The sequence below is a fragment of the Salvelinus namaycush genome, unplaced genomic scaffold (genome assembly GCF_016432855.1).
Source record: "Salvelinus namaycush isolate Seneca unplaced genomic scaffold, SaNama_1.0 Scaffold1997, whole genome shotgun sequence".
Lineage (NCBI taxonomy): Eukaryota > Metazoa > Chordata > Actinopteri > Salmoniformes > Salmonidae > Salvelinus > Salvelinus namaycush.
The window spans coordinates 25001-37500 of NW_024058782.1; positions in this window are offsets into that span (position 1 = coordinate 25001).

A 12500-nucleotide genomic window follows, 5' to 3' on the forward strand; every position below is an offset into this window, starting at 1 on the left:
GTTCCCACATGTGCTAGCATGTAGACCCTTACCCTACCCTCCTTTTTCCAACCTTTTACGCGACAGTTTGACCGACCCACGATCAAAACCAACCTGCCAGATGTCGTAAGAATAGGGGCCCGAGGGACCCTGTTACCAAGTCCCACCCTAATCGTCCTAGCCTGCCAGGTTCCTCCTGCCTGCAATCTTGTTTTCCTTCCCCACTGGGCCCCTGAGTCGCCATCGCCTCGGGACTGTGAACATAGTTGAGTCAACGCACTTGCATGTGCTGACCCACACCCAGGCGAGCCTGAGGCCAGGTACTGATTCCCATTGGTCAGCCCCTGCCATCCCCCTCTACACCCCGAGGGGCGCTGCGGAGATAGCCGGACCCCCGCTGGAAACCAGCCTTACCCTTGTTCACTCGCTGCAACAACAACCCCGAACCCTCGCGGTCCGGTCTCTGCACAAAATTCCAGCTTTTTACCACCCCTGTCCGGTGTCGCACAGGTAGGGGATGAAGGGGCCCCATAGAGGGTCCCTCCCTTACCTCACCATGCCAACCCAACAGGAGTGGATTTCTTGAGAGGCTCAACTTAGCGTGTTCCGTCCCTGTAAACTTGGGACTCCTGCCATCCATTAGTTACGCCACTGGGGTCACCTTTTAACGGGTGTCAAACGGGGTAGACATTGGGAGGGCCCTTCCATCTGCAGGCCTTCTTCGACCTCACCTCCACTTTCCTTCCCCGCCCCAGTTAGCGAAATGCGCCTGGTACCACTGATTGTTACTTCGACGTCGGATCTGAAGGGGCCCCCAACGGGGGGGCAAGGCTTCTGCAATCCCGACATACAGAAATAATGCCTCCCTTCTCCCTCTCTAGAGTCCCCCCAAGCGGCCTGGGCAAGGTCGCATGGGTTTTGGATCTGATAAATGCACGCATCCCCGGAGGTCAGCATTCGTTGGCATGTATTAGCTCTAGAATTGCCACAGTTATCCAAGTAACGTTGGAGCGATCAAAGGAACCATAACTGATTTAATGAGCCATTCGCAGTTTCACTGTACCGGCCGTGTGTACTTAGACTTGCATGGCTTAATCTTTGAGACAAGCATATGCTACTGGCAGGATCAACCAGGTAGCCACTCACAACGTAGATGTTGTACCTGGGCACACTAAGCAAAGAACGACCAGGAACCAGTCCTATCCCGTCAGGGAGGAGGACCTGGTGCAATCCACCGTGCGCCCAGCGGGACGCCCTGAACTGCCCATGGCCGGATGTGCCACAGGTGCCGGGGCACCGCTCGAGAGGTCGCTTGTCTAGCCGGAGGGCTATGCCGCTCGTCTAGCCGGAGGGCTTATTCGGAAGGCCATCAACTGAACCATGGGGGCTCTCCCGATAGTTGTCAGTGCCACGGGGCGGGAGGAACATTCCGGCTGAACACCAGCACGTATGCCGGCCGCCAGGTGCCCTCCCAGGTGCATCTAATTCGGGGCTAATCTAGAGCTGGTCCCCCTAGACGGCCTGACGGTCGAATGGGTTTAGGTTCTGGAAAATGCACGCATCCGCGGAGGTCGCCGCTCGTCTGGCCGGAGGGCTTATTCGGAATGCCATCAACTTAGATGTTGGACCTGAGCGCCAAGCGTATTGTTGTCCAGAATGCCGATCCTCAGCGAGCGAGAGGGAGCCCTGTACTGTAATCCACCGTGCGGCCAGCGGGACGCCCTGAACTACCCATGGCCGGAGGTGCCACAGGGCCCAGGGCACCGCTCTTAAGGTCCAATGCCACAGCACCGCCTATAAGGTCGCGAATCTAGCCTGATGGCTTATTCGGGAGGCCATCAACTGAACCGCGGGGTAACCACAACCATAACCAGACCACTCAGGGTCAGTATATGGGAAGATATTTGTGAAGACAGGGTTTGAGAAATTGTGTCTCTGGCGCCGGTGCGTTGCGGGATGAACGTCACCTCATGCATCACTGCCTGGGTGGGTCACTCCCCGCACCGGAACACCAATGTAGGGCCACTAGGTCAGACGGGTCGGCTGGATCTCGCTCGGACGGTGCGCGGCTGAAGCATATCGAAATACGGGGTGAACCGTATACGATAGGGGCTCCCCCGATAGAGGCAAATCCACATGGGGCGGGAGGAACACACCGGCTGAACACCAGCACGTATGCCGGCCGCCAGGTGCCCTCCCAGGTGGATATCGAATGCAAATCGGTCTGAAGAACATGAACTACCTGGACAACAGAGGAGAACCATGGAGACCCAACGTGAACCAAATCCGCCCACCACCAAGCTGGGACATTTGGAACAAAAGTTAGGACAAATCGGGCGCCGAAGGGTTGGAATAACACCCTAAATCGGGCGCCGAAGGGCTGGAATAACACCCTAAATCGGGCGCCGAAGGGTTGGAATAACACCCTAAATCGGGCGCCGAAGGGCTGGAATAACACCCTAAATCGGGCACCGAAGGGTTGGGAATCACCCTAAATCGGTCGCCGGAGGTAAAAGGTCCAAGGGACCATGGTTCCGAGGGTCTCACATCCCTCAAACGTGTCCGTTTCACGTTTCCTAATCGGACTGAGCAGTTTGCCACCACCGCCGATTCTCTAGGACATGGAAGTCCTGTTGTCAAAAGTCAGGTTTCTCAAATCGCGCCGGTACCTGTCTGGTCCACCCACCAGGGAGTGTGTCATCGCCGGACAGGCCGAATTATCGAAAAAAGGCGTGTCAATCGATAGATTTCAATGTGCTCCGATTTTTTGCCAAAAGTTTGTGGACACTAAAACCGTTAAAACGTTAATAACACAAAAAATACAACTCCAATCTGGTTGAGGTTTTTTTTGCACGAAAGGGTACAAATAGACGAACATTTTCATCTAATTATAACCGTTTTTCTATAAAACATTTTAATAGAAAATCGTGTTTTAATGTTTTGGGGAAAAAAATCACTTGCCTGTACAATAGATTCCTATGGTTCCGAATTTTTTTTTACAGTGGATAACTGTTGACCATCACGAGAGAGGGTATGAGCCAAAATTTGGGGCATCTAGCCCATCGGGAATTATGTTTTATCATTATTTCAAGATTTCGGGAATTGGTCGAAAAAGTGACAGAGTGCCACTGCCGTGCACCTGGTATTATTTTTGGGTTACCAGGTGCATATTTTTATAATGGTTTTAAATGATTTTAGATAGGCTACATACCTCAATACCCTATATGGAACAACCATACTACGGACCCAAGTCAGTTGGGGCCGGCCTGAGTGATTTATGAAGCTTTTAAAAAATGTCTGTACTCATCCTCCCTTCTGTGCACCTGGTATTATTTTTGGGTTACCAGGTGCTCCTATTGAAATCGAATGAGTGCACCTGGTATTATTTTTGGGTTACCAGGTGCTGCTATTGAAATCGAATGAAAATGATTTTAAATGGCCTGCAGACACCCATGCCCGCTATGGGAGCACCATACTATGGGCACAAGTCAGTGGGGGCCGGCCTGAGGGATTTATGGAGCTTTTCAAAAAAGGTCCGAAAATATTCTATGTTGAACTACTCAGGAAAAACGGCTAAGTGCCCTCTTTTGGGTTACCAGGTGCTCCTATTCTAATCGAATGAAAATGAATTTAAATGACCTGCAGACACCCATGCCCGCTATGGGAGCACCATACTATGGGCACAAGTCAGTGGGCACCGGCCTAAGGGATTTATGGAGCTTTTATATAAAATGTCTGTACTCATCCTCCCCTCCGTGCACCTGGTATTATTTTTGGGTTACCAGGTGCTCCTATTCTAATCGAATGAAAATGAATTTAAATGACCTGCAGACACCCATGCCCGCTATGGGAGCACCATACTATGGGCACAAGTCAGTGGGCACCGGCCTAAGGGATTTATGGAGCTTTTCAAAAATAAGGTCTGAATACTTTCTATGTTGAACTACTCAGGAAAAACGACAGAGTGCCCACTTTTTGGGTTACCAGGTGCCCCTATTTAAATCGAATGAAAACGAATTTAAATGACCTGCAGACACCCATGCCCGCTATGGGAGCACCATACTACGGGCACAAGTCAGTAGGCACCGGCCTAAAGGATTTATGGAGCTTTTCAAAAATGTATGTAGTCACCCGCACTACTGACACCACCTTATGTTAGTTTGGGTTACCAGGTGCCGCTATTGAAATCGAATGAAAACGACTTTTAAGGGCCTGCCCACACCCATGCCCGATATGGGAGCACCATACTACGGGCACAAGTCAGTGGCCACCGGCCTAAGGGATTTATGGAGCTTTTCAAAAAAAGTCCGAAAATATTCTATGTTGAACTATTCAGGAAAAACGACAGAGTGCCCTCTTTTTGGGTTACCAGGTGCCCCTATTGAAATCGAATGAAAATGACTTTTAAGGGCCTGCCCACGCCCATGCCCGATATGGGAGCACCATAGTAGGGGTCCAAGTCAGTAGGCACCGGCCTAAGGGATTTATGGAGCTTTTCAAAAAAAGTCCGAAAATATTCTATGTTGAACTATTCAGGAAAAACGACAGAGTGCCCTCTTTTTGGGTTACCAGGTGCCGCTATTGAAATCGAATGAAAATGACTTTTAAGGGCCTGCCCACACCCATGCCCGATATGGGAGCACCATAGTAGGGGTCCAAGTCAGTAGGCACCGGCCTAAGGGATTTATGGAGCTTTTCAAAAAAAGTCCGAAAATATTCTATGTTGAACTATTCAGGAAAAACGACAGAGTGCCCTCTTTTTGGGTTACCAGGTGCCGCTATTGAAATCGAATGAAAATGACTTTTAAGGGCCTGCCCACGCCCATGCCCGATATGGGAGCACCATAGTAGGGGTCCAAGTCAGTAGGCACCGGCCTAAGGGATTTATGGAGCTTTTCAAAAAAAGTCCGAAAATATTCTATGTTGAACTATTCAGGAAAAACGACAGAGTGCCCTCTTTTTGGGTTACCAGGTGCCGCTATTGAAATCGAATGAAAATGACTTTTAAGGGCCTGCCCACACCCATGCCCGATATGGGAGCACCATAGTAGGGGTCCAAGTCAGTAGGCACCGGCCTAAGGGATTTATGGAGCTTTTCAAAAAAAGTCCGAAAATATTCTATGTTGAACTATTCAGGAAAAACGACAGAGTGCCCTCTTTTTGGGTTACCAGGTGCCGCTATTGAAATCGAATGAAAATGACTTTTAAGGGCCTGCCCACGCCCATGCCCGATATGGGAGCACCATAGTAGGGGTCCAAGTCAGTAGGCACCGGCCTAAGGGATTTATGGAGCTTTTCAAAAAAAGTCCGAAAATATTCTATGTTGAATTATTCAGGAAAAACGACAGAGTGCCCTCTTTTTGGGTTACCAGGTGCCGCTATTGAAATCGAATGAAAATGACTTTTAAGGGCCTGCCCACGCCCATGCCCGATATGGGAGCACCATAGTAGGGGTCCAAGTCAGTAGGCACCGGCCTAAGGGATTTATGGAGCTTTTCAAAAAAAGTCCGAAAATATTCTATGTTGAATTATTCAGGAAAAACGACAGAGTGCCCTCTTTTTGGGTTACCAGGTGCCGCTATTGAAATCGAATGAAAATGACTTTTAAGGGCCTGCCCACGCCCATGCCCGATATGGGAGCACCATAGTAGGGGTCCAAGTCAGTAGGCACCGGCCTAAGGGATTTATGGAGCTTTTCAAAAAAAGTCCGAAAATATTCTATGTTGAATTATTCAGGAAAAACGACAGAGTGCCCTCTTTTTGGGTTACCAGGTGCCCCTATTGAAATCGAATGAAAACGACTTTTAAGGGCCTGCCCACGCCCATGCCCGATATGGGAGCACCATAGTAGGGGTCCAAGTCAGTAGGCACCGGCCTAAGGGATTTATGGAACTTTTCAAAAAAAGTCCGAAAATATTCTATGTTGAATTATTCAGGAAAAACGACAGAGTGCCCTCTTTTTGGGTTACCAGGTGCCCCTATTGAAATCGAATGAAAACGACTTTTAAGGGCCTGCCCACGCCCATGCCCGATATGGGAGCACCATAGTAGGGGTCCAAGTCAGTAGGCACCGGCCTAAGGGATTTATGGAGCTTTTCAAAAAAAGTCCGAAAATATTCTATGTTGAATTATTCAGGAAAAACGACAGAGTGCCCTCTTTTTGGGTTACCAGGTGCCCCTATTGAAATCGAATGAAAACGACTTTTAAGGGCCTGCCCACGCCCATGCCCGATATGGGAGCACCATAGTAGGGGTCCAAGTCAGTAGGCACCGGCCTAAGGGATTTATGGAACTTTTCAAAAAAAGTCCGAAAATATTCTATGTTGAATTATTCAGGAAAAACGACAGAGTGCCCTCTTTTTGGGTTACCAGGTGCCCCTATTGAAATCGAATGAAAACGACTTTTAAGGGCCTGCCCACGCCCATGCCCGATATGGGAGCACCATAGTAGGGGTCCAAGTCAGTAGGCACCGGCCTAAGGGATTTATGGAACTTTTCAAAAAAAGTCCGAAAATATTCTATGTTGAATTATTCAGGAAAAACGACAGAGTGCCCTCTTTTTGGGTTACCAGGTGCCCCTATTGAAATCGAATGAAAACGACTTTTAAGGGCCTGCCCACGCCCATGCCCGATATGGGAGCACCATAGTAGGGGTCCAAGTCAGTAGGCACCGGCCTAAGGGATTTATGGAGCTTTTCAAAAAAAGTCCGAAAATATTCTATGTTGAATTATTCAGGAAAAACGACAGAGTGCCCTCTTTTTGGGTTACCAGGTGCCCCTATTGAAATCGAATGAAAACGACTTTTAAGGGCCTGCCCACGCCCATGCCCGATATGGGAGCACCATAGTAGGGGTCCAAGTCAGTAGGCACCGGCCTAAGGGATTTATGGAGCTTTTCAAAAAAAGTCCGAAAATATTCTATGTTGAACTATTCAGGAAAAACGACAGAGTGCCCTCTTTTTGGGTTACCAGGTGCCGCTATTGAAATCGAATGAAAATGACTTTTAAGGGCCTGCCCACACCCATGCCCGATATGGGAGCACCATAGTAGGGGTCCAAGTCAGTAGGCACCGGCCTAAGGGATTTATGGAGCTTTTCAAAAAAAGTCCGAAAATATTCTATGTTGAACTATTCAGGAAAAACGACAGAGTGCCCTCTTTTTGGGTTACCAGGTGCCGCTATTGAAATCGAATGAAAATGACTTTTAAGGGCCTGCCCACGCCCATGCCCGATATGGGAGCACCATAGTAGGGGTCCAAGTCAGTAGGCACCGGCCTAAGGGATTTATGGAGCTTTTCAAAAAAAGTCCGAAAATATTCTATGTTGAATTATTCAGGAAAAACGACAGAGTGCCCTCTTTTTGGGTTACCAGGTGCCCCTATTGAAATCGAATGAAAACGACTTTTAAGGGCCTGCCCACGCCCATGCCCGATATGGGAGCACCATAGTAGGGGCCCAAGTCAGTAGGCACCGGCCTAAGGGATTTATGGAGCTTTTCAAAATTAGTCCGAAAATATTCTATGTTGAACTATTCAGGAAAAACGGCTATGTGCCCTCTTTTTGGGTTACCAGGTGCTGCTATTGAAATCGATCCTCACTACTGACACCACCTTATGTTAGTTTGGGTTACCAGGTGCTGCTATTGAAATCGAATGAAAATGATTTTAAATGGCCTGCAGACACCCATGCCCGCTATGGGAGCACCATACTATGGGCACAAGTCAGTGGGGGCCGGCCTGAGGGATTTATGGAGCTTTTCAAAAAAGGTCCGAAAATATTCTATGTTGAACTACTCAGGAAAAACGGCTAAGTGCCCTCTTTTGGGTTACCAGGTGCTCCTATTCTAATCGAATGAAAATGAATTTAAATGACCTGCAGACACCCATGCCCGCTATGGGAGCACCATACTATGGGCACAAGTCAGTGGGCACCGGCCTAAGGGATTTATGGAGCTTTTATATAAAATGTCTGTACTCATCCTCCCCTCCGTGCACCTGGTATTATTTTTGGGTTACCAGGTGCTCCTATTCTAATCGAATGAAAATGAATTTAAATGACCTGCAGACACCCATGCCCGCTATGGGAGCACCATACTATGGGCACAAGTCAGTGGGCACCGGCCTAAGGGATTTATGGAGCTTTTCAAAAATAAGGTCTGAATACTTTCTATGTTGAACTACTCAGGAAAAACGACAGAGTGCCCACTTTTTGGGTTACCAGGTGCCCCTATTTAAATCGAATGAAAACGAATTTAAATGACCTGCAGACACCCATGCCCGCTATGGGAGCACCATACTACGGGCACAAGTCAGTAGGCACCGGCCTAAGGGATTTATGGAGCTTTTATATAAAAGGTCTGTCCGCATCCTCACTACTGACACCACCTTATGTTAGTTTGGGTTACCAGGTGCTGCTACAGAAATCGAATGAAAATGACTTTTAAGGGCCTGCCCACACCCATGCCCGATATGGGAGCACCATACTACGGGCACAAGTCAGTGGCCACCGGCCTAAGGGATTTATGGAGCTTTTATATAAAATGTCTGTACTCATCCTCCCCTCCGTGCACCTGGTATTATTTTTGGGTTACCAGGTGCTCCCATTCTAATCGAATGAGTGCACCTGGTATTATTTTTGGGTTACTAGGTGCTCCTATTGAAATCGAATGAAAATGACACACAAAGACAAGGATTAATTGCAAAAAATATTGTATTTATTTAGAGTTATTCATGGATTGATTTGTCCCTCAATTAGTCTCCGAGCCTGGCTTGCATTATGAGGCAAATTATGGGAACGGTAGTAGCGTGCCTGCGTCTCCAGGGAGTGACACATGTGGTCAGCCACAGTTCCACGGTCTGTAAGCGACCCAAGATTAAAGTTTAATGTGGCAATGCTTCTTCGAATTGTACCAAATGTCACTTTCCTTCCAATGCCAAACTCTGCAAAAATCTTACCCACACAATCACAGAGATTACCGTATGGTTTACCAGAGCATGTGAAAAAGAAGAGTGTTGTGTCTGGGGTCATTCCACTCAGATGAGGCCTGATCCGATGGAATCGTTGAAGCCAAGTGTATTCCTCATCAGATATAACAATTCTGCACTCCCCGAAGCTGTAGTTAGTTTTGTGGCTTGCTACAGTCATTTGATAAACCCCACTTTCATTGGTTATTTCATTGAAATCACTCTCACCGAACATGGTGACTGGGGATCGTCGAGTTCCATTAAAAGTCGCCAACCGGCTGGACATGAGAGCCGCAAACCTGCGTCTGTCAGATGAGGTGGCTCGGACTTCCAGCCTGCTGAGAACAGAAGGAATAGATGCATTGCTTAGCTCCAAAAATCGTTTTAACTCCGCAGCGCTGAGCACCTCGTCCCTGCAGCGTCTGCGAAATTGTGCCATGTGCGTTGCCAGGCTCTGCCTAGAATCCCTGTCTATCTTTGCCAAGCAGAGTAACAATTTGCGAATTACACTGGCTTTAGCTTGCAGACCATTCGGCCGGAACTGAATAAGATATTTCAGGAAACTTCTAACATCTGATCGGTATAGTTTTAATGTGGATGGTGCCAAACTACGGCCTTCACATGTCCGGTACCACTCATACACACGCATGTAGTTGTCCAGAAAACACAGGCCTTCATCGGATTTGTCCTCGGACATAATGCGGAGGAATTCCCGTACTCGTGACAGACTGGTGTGACTATTGTCTATTCTTTTAACTGAAGGGTTAATACCCTTAATATAGGTAGCATATTCATTCAAAATGACATCACTCAAACCTTCAGTTGTGGACGGCACACCACCGCCGCCTCCATCACTTTCGCTATCGGTGGAAGGCGACATGACGCTGCATTGCTCCCCCGGTTCCGAGCATTGTTCACCGGTTGACTGCACCGTCGCCTGACTGGTTGACTGCACCGCTGACTGCTCACTCTCGCCACTCAGCTGCTGTTCTGCGGACAACTCACTTCCAACGCCGTTGTTAGGCTCCATACAATCCCCTGGGTAGGCCTGCTGTGTCTCAGCCGAAATCGGGCTACATTGCACGGCATGATTCCATTCCATAGATGCGTGTGTAAGTCCATGGACAGTCTTAAAATGTTTGTCTATCCGCGAAATATGCGTCTTGGTACAAAGTCCACAGTCATGTCGTTTTTGTTTGCTGTCCATAGCTAGCTTCTCTCTCCTGCCTTCCTGTGTGTATGTTTGTTAGCTTCCAACCGTCGCCTAATCAATGGCCTAATTATCACCAGGTGTGGATACAGGTGCGGCGCGAGCGGGGCACGGGCGGGGCACGGGCGGGGCAAGGGCGGGGCTGTGTCATAGCTATGCCCTGCTTAGGGCTATAGACATGAATTGTTATGCCGGAAAATAGGCACCTTGAATGGGATTCAATTCATAGAGCACTGCCCTTGGAGCCCACAGGCTCAGATGCCACATGCCACAATACCACTTCCACATACCACAATGCCACTTCCACATACCACAATGCCACTTCCACATACCACAATGCCACTTCCACATACCACAATGCCACTTACACAAGTGTCAAACGCCCCTTCACCAAGTGCCAAACGCCCCAACCCTAACCCTAACCCTAACCCTAAGAAGGTCGTAAGTTCCATCAGCAGTGCCACAGGTGCCATAGGTGCCAAACCCCTGCCTGGGTAATTTTTAAAGCTATTTAAAAAAAAAAAATATGCCGGGCAAGAGGCACTCTGACCGGGGTAACATTAGGTGTGCACTGCCCCCCCCTGGAGCCCTGTGGCACTTGGCACTTGGCACTTGGCACTTTAAACCTTTCATAAGTGCCATAGGTGCCAGACCCCTGACTGGGTCATTTTAAATACAGGATAATAGGCTACACACATTAAATACTATGCCGGGCAAGAGGCACTCTGACCGGGGTAACATTAGGTGTGCACTGCCCCCCTGGAGCCCTGTGGCACTTGGCACTTGGCACTTGGCACTTTAAACCTTTCATAAGTGCCATAGGTGCCAGACCCCTGACTGGGTCATTTTAAATACAGGATAATAGGCTACACACATTAAATACTATGCCGGGCAAGAGGCACTCTGACCGGGGTAACATTATGTGTGCACTGCCCCCCTGGAGCCCTGTGGCACTTGGCACTTGGCACTTGGCACTTTAAACCTTTCATAAGTGCCATAGGTGCCAGACCCCTGACTGGGTCATTTTAAATACAGGATAATAGGCTACACACATTAAATACTATGCCGGGCAAGAGGCACTCTGACCGGGGTAACATTATGTGTGCACTGCCCCCCTGGAGCCCTGTGGCACTTGGCACTTGGCACTTGGCACTTTAAACCTTTCATAAGTGCCATAGGTGCCAGACCCCTGACTGGGTCATTTTTAAAGGATAAAGGGCTACACACATTAAATACTATGCCGGGCAAGAGGCACTCTGACCGGGGTAACATTATGTGTGCACTGCCCCCCTGGAGCCCTGTGGCACTTGGCACTTGGCACTTGGCACTTTAAACCTTTCATAAGTGCCATAGGTGCCAGACCCCTGACTGGGTCATTTTAAATACAGGATAATAGGCTACACACATTAAATACTATGCCGGGCAAGAGGCACTCTGACCGGGGTAACATTATGTGTGCACTGCCCCCCTGGAGCCCTGTGGCACTTGGCACTTGGCACTTGGCACTTTAAACCTTTCATAAGTGCCATAGGTGCCAGACCCCTGACTGGGTCATTTTTAAAGGATAAAGGGCTACACACATTAAATACTATGCCGGGCAAGAGGCACTCTGACCGGGGTAACATTATGTGTGCACTGCCCCCCTGGAGCCCTGTGGCACTTGGCACTTGGCATTTGGCACTTGGCATTTGGCACTTTAAACCTTTCATAAGTGCCATAGAGTGGTAATTGCATAGGATTTCAGGGGTATACACATTAAATACTATGCCGGGCAAGAGGCACTCTGACTGGGGTAACATTAGGTGTGCACTGCCCTGTGGCACTTGGCACTTGGCACTTGGCATTTGGCACTTGGCATTTGGCACTTGGCACTTCCATAAGTGCCATAGAGTGGTAATTGCATAGGATTTCAGGGCTATACACATTAAATACTATGCCGGGCAAGAGGCACTTTGACTGGGATACAATTTTAAAAATTCCCGCACCATCTGGATTTGTCCACATGATGGCGACATTGGATAGGGTAAGCTGGGATAAAATTATGATGGTAATTGCATAGGATTTCAGGGGTATACACATTAAATACTATGCCGGGCAAGAGGCACTTTGACTGGGATAAAATTATTATGGTAATTGCATAGGATTTCAGGGGTATACACATTAAATACTATGCCGGGCTAGAGGCACTTTGACTGGGATAAAATTATTATGGTAATTGCATAGGATTTCAGGGGTATACACATTAAATACTATGCCGGGCTAGAGGCACTTTGACTGGGATAAAATTATTATGGTAATTGCATAGGATTTCAGGGGTATACACATTAAATACTATGCCGGGCAAGAGG